This window comes from Callorhinus ursinus, unplaced genomic scaffold (assembly GCF_003265705.2).
Source record: "Callorhinus ursinus isolate GAN/ISIS: 27379988/994484 unplaced genomic scaffold, GSC_fseal_2.0 scaffold1, whole genome shotgun sequence".
Taxonomy (NCBI): Eukaryota; Metazoa; Chordata; class Mammalia; order Carnivora; family Otariidae; genus Callorhinus; species Callorhinus ursinus.
Genome location: NW_027397063.1, coordinates 117334252 through 117344173, shown reverse-complemented (window position 1 = coordinate 117344173; position 9922 = coordinate 117334252).

Genomic DNA, 9922 nt, shown 5'->3' with positions numbered 1-9922 from the left:
AACTCAACCCCTGGGGCACCTGGGTGGCTCAGTTGTTAAGCATCTGCCTTCTGCTCAGGTCATGATCCCAGGGTCCTGGGATCGAGACCCTCATCGAGCCCCGCATCGGGCTCCCTGCTCCAGCGGGAAGCCTGCTTCTCCCTCTCCCACTCCCCCTGCTTGTGTTCCCTCTCTCGCTGTGTCTCTGTCAAATAAATAAATAAAAGAAAAAAGAAAAATAAATAAAAAGATAAAAACTCAGCCCCAGATTTAGACCTAATGTTGTTTTTTTTTTTAAGATTTTATTTATTTATTTGTCAGAGAGAGAGAGACAGAAAGAGCACAAGCAGGGGGAGCGGCAGGCAGAGGGAGAAGCAGGCTCCCCGCTGAGCAGGGAGCCCGATGTGGGACTCCATCCCAGGACCCTGGGATCATGACCTGAGCTGAAGGCAGACGCTTAACCGACTGAGCCACCCAGGCATCCCTAGACCTAATATTTTTAGGTAATGTCCTTCTCTGCCATGGTCATAGTTGGTTAAAAGCTAATATATTAAAAATATGTGCAATGGGTGTTATGCACAAACAATGAATCATGGAACACTACATCAAAAACTAATGATGTAATGTACGGTGATTAACATAACAGTAAAAAAATTTAAAGGAAAAAAAATTCTGTGCTACAAGCTATTGCTTGAATAAAGAGAAAAAATGCTGTAAATAAATAAATAAATAAAAATATGTGCAAAATGTGAAACAAATTACTTCCTTTTTATAATCTTCTCACAGAGTACTCCATACTCATGAAATCAATCTCTACAGCTTCCTGAAACAGAGCTGTACTCAATACAAAATACTGTAAGTAATAGTAGAACTGAGGGTTATGGATTATACCCCAACTTGATTCTTCCAAGCCGCCTCTCTGTTCTCCATCCTTGAAGAATTGCTTAAATGCATTATCAGATTCACTGTCTTCATTTCCTTGCCTCTCTGAAACTCATTTGTCAATTCATTCCAAATCTGGCGTCTGTCTCCCTACTCAATGGAAACTGCCCACATCTGGGTTGCCTGTTATTACACCCAATGGTTAGTTCTCTTTTTTTAGTTACTTCACTTCTCAGCAGTATTTCACACAATTCTTCTTTAGGAAATGTTTTCCTTATTCTCTTCCTACCTCGCTGATGGCTACTTCTTGGCCTCATTTCCTGGCTCCCCCTTCTTACCTGACCATTAAGTGTTGGTGGCCCCAGAGATTAGATCTGTGCCCAGTCCATTTTTCTCTTGACATTGTTTCTATAAGTGATCTTGTCCAAATTTGTTTCTCTTGCTCCTCTCTTTCTACATGTCTTTGTGAGTGGCTTTTTCAGTTCTGTGTGTATCTTTAATAAGCAGTTCACACTTAATATGGTTCAGAGTCAAACTTGGTTTCCCTTGAATCCTGTTCCTCCCCAATATTGCTCACCTCAGTTAAAGGTACCCCTGTTCACCATTACTGAAGCTGAACCCAATCTCCTACCTTTCACTCTCCTCTTCTTTCTAAGCCATTAGCAAGTCATATCTTTTCCATCCTGAAAACATATCCTGAATTCCCTCTACTTCTCTCTAGTTTCAGCAACTCCTTGGAAAGCTCCCTGATTCCCCATCCTGCCTCCACCATCTACCACTATCCACATGCTCACATACACATACACACTTTCTCCTAATCTCTCTCTTCTCACTCCCTAGCGCTTCTCTACCACACTTGCCTTTATAGTGTTCATCCCATTCTGCTATTGCATTGCTCACCTCTTGACGTCTGTGTTTACATTTAGTCTCCCAGAACCACTAGTGTGAGTTGAGTGAGACACTTGCCTTGGGCCCAAAACTAAAGGAAAACTCCATGATCAAGATAAGTAATATTTTTATTTTATTTTATTTATTTATTTGACAGAGAGAGACATGGCGAAAGAGGGAACACAAACAGGGTGAGTGGGAGAGGGAGAAGCAGGCTTCCTGCTGAGCAGGGATCCTGATGCGGGGCTTGATCCCAGGACCCTGGGATCATGACCTGAGCCGAAGGCAGACGCTTAATGACTGAGCCACCCAGGCACCCCAAGATAAGTAATATTTTAATATAATATTTTAGAAAGTCAAAATGCAAAAAAATCATGATGAGCAAAGCAAATTCCAGCATCATACAGTTTAATTTTATCCATAAATTCTTCAATATGTATCCTTATAGATAAGAACAATGAAAACGCAACACAAATTCCATTATCACACCTAATGAAATCCATAATAATTCTTTAATATCCTTTTATATCTAGTTCACGTTCTCTTTTCCTTGATTGTCTCACAATGTCTTTTACAGACGGCTTCTTGTTTGAATTGATTTCCAAATAGGGTTCATGTGGTGGTTAATGCTGTGTATCAGCTTGACTAGGTTAGGGGATGCCCAGATGGCTGATAAAATGATATTTTTGGGTGTGCCTGCGAAGTTGTCTCCAGAAGACATTAGCATTTAAATCAGTAGACTGAGTAAGAAGGTGACCTTCACCAGTTCAGAGTGGGAATCATCCAATTCACTGAGGGCCTGCATTGAACAAAGAGATAGAGGAAGGGCAAATTTGCTCTGTTGGCTTGGACAGAGACATCCATTTTCTCCTGCCCTCAGACGTTGTCACTCGTGGCTCTAGAGCATTCATACTCAGACTGGGACTTATGCCATTGGCATTCCCCGGTTCTTACGCTTCTAGACTCAGACTGAATAATATCACCAGTTCTCCTGGATCTGCAGATGTCAGACACAGGTCATGGGACTTGTCAGTTTCCATAACAGTGTAAGCCAATGCCTATAACAAAGCTCCTCTTATATACATCCTGTTGGTTCTGCTTCTCTGAAGAACCCTGACTAATATAGTCCACACATTTCTGGGGTTGATATAGCTCCTAATTTTACTTTTGCACTCTTTCAATCCATTTGTGTTTTGAAGAAATCAAGTCACTTATATATAGAGTTTCCTACATATCCTCTGTATTTTCCTGTAAACTTGGAGATGGGACCTGATTTCAAGTTCAGGTCTTTTCCTTTCCTTTTCTTTTTTTTAGCAATAATACTTCATAGATAATGTCGAAGACTTCTAATTGCATCACATAAGAGACGTGTAATGTCTATTTGTCTCTCTTTTTGTGATGTTAAGATTGATCAGTGGATGAAATGATGTAGTATCTGGGATTTACTTCAAAATACCCAGTATGGTGATGGGATGAGGGGAGTTGGGTGCTGTTATGGATGAAATAGGACTGGCCATGAGCTGGTAACTGTTAATGCTTGAGTGATGGGCATATAGAATCCAGCCTATTAATGTCTATACTTTTTATATGTTTGAAATTGTGCATAAGAAAAAATTTTTAAACAAAAATTTAAAAGCTTTTTTTTTTTAAGATTTTATTTATCTATTTCACAGAGAGAGTGTGAGCACAAGCAGGGGGAGCAGCAGGTAGAGGGAGAGGGAGAAGCAGGTTCCTCGCTGAGCAAGGAGACGGATGTGGGGCTTGATCCCAGGACCCAGGGATCATGACCTGAGCTGAAGGCAGATGCTTAACGATTGAGCCATCCAGGTGCCCATTTAAATAAAAATTTAATAAAAAATAAAGTTGTTTTAAAAATTTGATTCCTCACACTGTACCAGTTTGTGTAGATGCTTTGTAATAACAATTTCTTTCTTGGGGTCTGGAACTCCAGTGGTACAGTTGGTCACACAGGCACTATAAGTTTGGGTAACTGACACCAGACTCCTGGATTCAATCAGGTTTTCCTGACTGACAACACTGCAGGAATTGTCACAATTTGTTGCTGGAGAAATTAAGTGTGTCCTTGGGTGACTTCACTGGGAGAGACTCTTGGAAGTCTGCACTTGGTTTCCCCTGGACTTCAACCTTTGTTGAATTTGCTCTGTACTCTTCACAATAATAAACCATAACTGTGAGTATGAAAAAAAAATTTTTTTTTAATTTGATTACTAAGTTCAGATATTGTCAGTCTGCAGACCCATCGGTTTTAAAGTTCCCCCTTAGCCTTGTGCCTTATGGTTTTAGCAGTCATTGATGAGCATTGCTCACATCCAGTTATTAGTCAGTACAAATCTATGATATTCTAACTCTATCATCCCTCGTATTAGTTAGCAATTTCTGCATAACGAATTACTCCAAATTTTAGTAGCTTAAAACAATGAGCATTATCTCATAGCTTCTGTGGGTCAGGAATCTGAGAGTGGCTTGGCTGGGTGATTCCGCTTCAGAGTCTCTCATGACCTTGTAATCAGTCTGCTAACTGGGACTCCATTCATTTGGGGCTAGAGGATCTACCTCCAAGTTCACTCACATGGTTGTTGGCAGGCTTAGTTCCTATTGGCTTTTAACTGGATAACTCAGTTCCTCACCTAGTGAGGGTCTCCATAAACTACTCGAATGTCTCACAGTATGGCAGCTGCCCCAGAATGAGTAATGAAATAGAGAGAGAGAGACAGAAAGAGAGAGAAGAGAATGAGAGAACAAGATGAAAGCCAAAGTCTTTTATAGTCTAATCTCAGAGGTGACATACCATCATTTCTATGTGCTGTTGGTCAAAGGTCAGCCCTGGTACAGCGTACGAGGGGACTACAGAGGGTGTGAATACCAGGAGTCAGGACCACCAGGGGCCATCTTGGAGGCTGTCTACCACATTCCTTCGCATGTATTCACTGGAAATCTATAATGGAAAACTCGTTTCATCAACTACTCAGTTACTCTGAAATACAATTTGTATAGAAGAGGCAAAATAAATTCTTTATTCTTTTCTTTACCGCTTTTCAAAATGATGAGTTGCCCTAGCATCCACTTACCTGACCAATGAATTATTTTTTAATATCATTATGGACTTGTGATCTTAATATGTTTGTTGTGTTTTAATCAAGTACACACATATGTCATTATTTTCTCAGACATTTTTTGTTTATTTTTAATATTCAAATTATTTCATTTTTGATTAGTGGAAAGTCCTTCCTCTTGGCTATTGTGTCTTTTTGGCACAAACCCAGTAGTCTCTGATAGTTTCCTTGTTTTCTGGTACCCAAGATATTCCAGGTTTGTCTTGTAATTTCCTGCCCTAGCCATTTCTCCAAAGGGCCCTGTTTCCCTTTCAGTTTTTGGTTTATTGTTCCACTTTTTCCTTCTTAAAAAATATCATACAATCAATCATATATATAGAGAGAGATAGATAGATAGCTCCATATTTCTCCTGCCTTTTTCTTAAAGTAAAGGTAGCAAACGATACACACTATTTTACACATTGCTTTTTTCACTTAACAATATATCCCAGAGATAACTTTATAATAAAGCAGAACATATTGATATTTCTGATTACTTTTTACCCAGTCCCCTATTGATGGACAGGTAATATGCTTGCAAGCTTTGAAATGAAAACAAAACAAAATGAATGAAATGAAAACCAAAAAGAAGAAGAAAAAAGAAAGAGGAAACCACAAAGGAAGAGACTGACAAGTTTGAATTAAAAAAAAAAAATTTAAACTCCTGTACCACAACAAAAACAATGAAAATAAAATAACCAAAATAAGAAGGCAAATATAGCAGAAGAGGGGTGGTAGGGTGGAGTGGAGGCTCTAAGATGCAACAACCATGGCCAGAAGACTAACATTGTTGTTATATAAAGTACTTATAAAAAATGTTTTCAATAAATAAATAAACCAACATCTGTGCTAATAAATCATACAAGTGTAAAAATTCCTAGAAACAAATATGGCAAAAGATTAAAGCCTGTGGTAATCACAGAAATGCAAATTAAAACAAGGAAAAAGTATGATTTTTGTCCATCACAGTGATAAAATTTACAACAATGATTATTCCTAATCCTGGTGACAGTGCAAGGAACTGATATTACTGTAGATAGTGCTTATCCACCATGTAAATCTTGGAAAACAATTTGTCAGCTTGAATTAAGAGCCATAAAAAATATTTTAATACTTTGACCCAATTATCCCACATTTGGGAATTTATCCTAGGGAAATAATCTAAAAGAAGAAAGAAACTTTTCTTGGTGATGTCCACTGAGTGTTACTGACATCTGAGAGGGTTCTGGATGACTTGGTGGCCCTGAGTCTACAATGCTCCTAGTGGGTGGCATTAGGGGATGCTCCTCTCCACAAGCATGTGTTTGCATCAGTTGATGTACATGACAGCTTTGGCATTTTGGTTGAAGAATGAGTGAGTGTTCTCTAGGAAGGATAAAGATGAAGATCATGGGGAATATGAGGATTTGAATCTTTACCACCATAAGACTAAGAGAAGTGGAAGGAGAAGAATTAACAAAGGACTATGTGAGACCCCACGTCCAAGCAGTGCAGCTTCAGGGCCTAAATGATTGAGGCATGTGGAGCAAGGACAGGAGTATTCTCCTACCCTCTCCCCTCTGCCATAGACCAGCAGACTGTCAGGAAACAGTTCTTAGCAGTATTCCACACAGCTCCGGGCAGCAGAGGTAGTATGTCCCCATATGTATGTCACGCATAGTGCCTCACATACAGCAAGCACTCGGTGTATACAACTGAATGAGTGGAAGAATTTGAATATCCATCACCCACCTGCAGACTCTGAGAAGGAGCTGAGGCTGATCTGATTTGGTGAGGATGAGAGCTGAGACAGTGAATGAGGTGCTGGAGGCCCAGATCTGACAATATGGTAGTTTGGGTGCCAGTGTGGCTACAATTATGAGCATAGTGAAACTGGGGTGTTCTGCTTATATTTATAATGTTGACGTACTGGAAACAATCTAAATATCTAACCATAAATTATGGAATGTGCAATTAATGAAAAGTTATGCAAACATACAGCATAAAAGAGGGGCGCCTGGTGGCTCAGTCGATAAGCGTCTGCCTTCAGCTCAGGTCATGATCCCAGGGTCCTGGTCCCTCTGCCCCTCCCACTTGTGCTCTCTCTCTCACTCGCTCTAAATATAAATAAATAAATCTAAAAAAAAAGTTGATAAAGTTGCTGCTACAATGATCATTTTACCAGTGTGGAAATTGTACAGGTAATTCAGTAAGTAAATTCAGAAAAGTTATCACTTGCTCAAGGTTATGTAGCAAGTTAGTGGCAGATCCAGGATTCAAATCCAGGGCCACCTTCCTTGTAACCAGCCTGTTCAGCTCTACAACTTAGCTGACTGGTAGACCCGGAAAGAGTATGACTTTTGGAAGCTTCCCTTATCTTTCTGCTTTGAAAATCCACTACACTTTGTTCCCTGCCTCCCACGTGATAGCCTGCTTTCTGTTTCCTGAGCAGAGCTACCTTTTACCTAACGTTTGTATCTTCACCTGTTTACGAACAGAGAGGCAGCAGTAATAGTTTCCTGTGTATGTGGTGCGGCTGCAGAGATCCATGTGGAACCGGTTGTATTCCTCCTCTCCCCAAGGCCCTGTCAAAGGAAGTGTGATGTGACGATGAGCTCTGCACCAGGTAGAGGCAAACAGAGCTGCTGAAGTCCCAGTTATGCCTCCTAAGAGCTCTATGACCTTAGGCAATTCTCTTCACATTTCTGAACCTCTGGTTTCTCCTTTATAAAAATGTCATAATCTCTGCCTACTTGTTGTGAAATCCACATGAAAGGAAAAGCTCTTTAAAAAGTGTCAGTGTCAGAGAAATACCACTCCTATTTGGCATACTAGGAAGATAAAGACTGTTTTTTAGAAATATTGCTCATTCATTAAAAATATTAAAAACACAAGTGACACAGAGAGATAGGGAAGGAGGGAGGGAGGGGAGGAGGGAAGGAGGGAGGGAGGGGAGGAGGGAAGCAGGGATAGAAAGAGAGAGAGGAAGGGAGGGTGAGCTGAGCCGATCAGATCATTCCAGTCTTTTGATGATGCCCCTGAAAAGTCCTGGTGAGATGTGGGAAGGCAGCCAAAGGGGGCGTTGAGCAAGATGAGTAAGTGGGGAAAGATTAGAGCAGGCGTGCAGAGAAAGAAAAACAACACAAAACCCCCTTGTTTCTGGGCTTTCTTGGCTGTGCTTCTTGCCCTTGGTTTCATCATTGGTTCAACAAATACTTATTGGTGTGCCAAGCAGGGTTCTGGGGCTGGATATCCAGCTTGAACAAAACACAATGCCTGCCGTCGTGAACCATACGTTTTATCAGGGAACTGGAGAACAAACCAACAAATATGTGTAAATGTGGTATGTTAAAGATGACACGTGATGGAGAAAAGGCAGGGGGAGGTGATAGAGGATAGGATGGCTCCAGTTTTTAAAGGGTGGTCAGAGAAGGCTTCACTGAGAAGGTAATCCCATCTGAACAAAAACCTAAAGAAAGTGAAGCAGCTAGCAATGTGGCTATCTGAGGGAAGTGTGAGGCACAACAAGGAAGCCAGTGTGGCTAGGTTGAGTGGCAGAGGAAGAGAGTGGTGGGGAATGAGATTCAAGAAGAACCAAGGAAGGCAGATCAAGGTAAGGACTTTGCTCAGAGATGGGAAGCTATTGGTGGATTTTGAGCAGATGGATGGTATGAGCTAATTTACATTTTATTTATTCTATTCATTTTATTTCATTTTAATTCCAGTTAGTTAACATACAGTATAGTATTAGTTTCAGGTGTACAATAGAGTAATTCAACACTTCCATGCAACACCCAGTGCTCATCACAACAAGTGCACTCCTTAATCCCCATCACCTATTTCACCTTTCCCCCCACCCACCTCCCTTCTGATGACCATCAGACTGTTTTCTAGCATTAGGAGTCTGTTTCTTGCTTTGTCTCTCTCTCTCTCTTTTTCCCCTTTGCTCATTTGTTTTGTTTCTTAAATTCCACATATGAATGAAATCACATGGTATTTGATTTTCTCTGACTTATTTTGCTTAGCATTATACTTTCTAGATCCGTCCTTACTGTTGCAAATGGCAAGATTTCATTTTTTATGGTTGAATAATATTCCATTATAGATATAGATATCGATATATGCACACACACACCACCACTTCTTCATCCATTCATTTATTGATGGACACTCGGGCTGCTTCCATAGCTTGGCTGTTGTAGATAATGCTGCTGTAAACATAGGGGTGCATGTATCCTTTTGAATTAGTGTTTTTGTATTTTTTGGGTAAATACCCAATAGTGCAATTCCTGATCGTAGGGTAGTTCTATTTTTAATTTTTTGAGGAAACTCCATACTGTTTTCCACAGTGGTTGCACACGTTTGCATTCCTACCAAGAGTGCATAAGGGTTGCTTTTTCTCCACATCCTTGCCAACACCTGTTGTTTCTTGTGTTGTTGATTTTAGCCATTCTGACAGGTGTGAGGTGACATCTCATTGTGGTTTTGACTTGCATTTCCCTGATGATGAGTGATATCGAGCATCTTTCCATGTGTCTGTTGGGCATTTGTATTTCTTCTTTGGAGAAATGTCTGTTCATATCTTCTGCCCATTTTTAATTGGCTTATTTGTTTTTAAGGTGTTGAGTTTTATCAGTTCTTTATATATTTTGGATGCTAGCCCTTTATCAGATATGTCATTTGCAATTATCTCCTCCTATTCAGTAGGTTGCCTTTTAGTTTTGTTGATTGTTTCCTTTGCAGTGCAGAAGCTTTTTATTTTGATATAGTTCCAATAGTTTATTTTTTACTTTTATTTCCCTGGCCTGAGAAGACCTATCTAGAAAAATGTTGCTATGGCCGATGTCAGAAAAGTTACTGTCTGGGTGCGCCTGGGTGGCTCAGTTGTTAAGCGTCTGCCTTCGGCTTAGGTCATGATCCCAGGGTCCTGGGATCGAGCCCCGCATCCGGCTCCCTGCTCAGCGGGAAGCCTGCTTCTCCCTCTCCCACTCCCCCTGCTTGTGTTCCCTCTCTCACTGTCTCTCTCTGTCAAATAAATAAAAAAATCTTAAAAAAAAAAAAGAAAAGTTACTGTCTGTGCT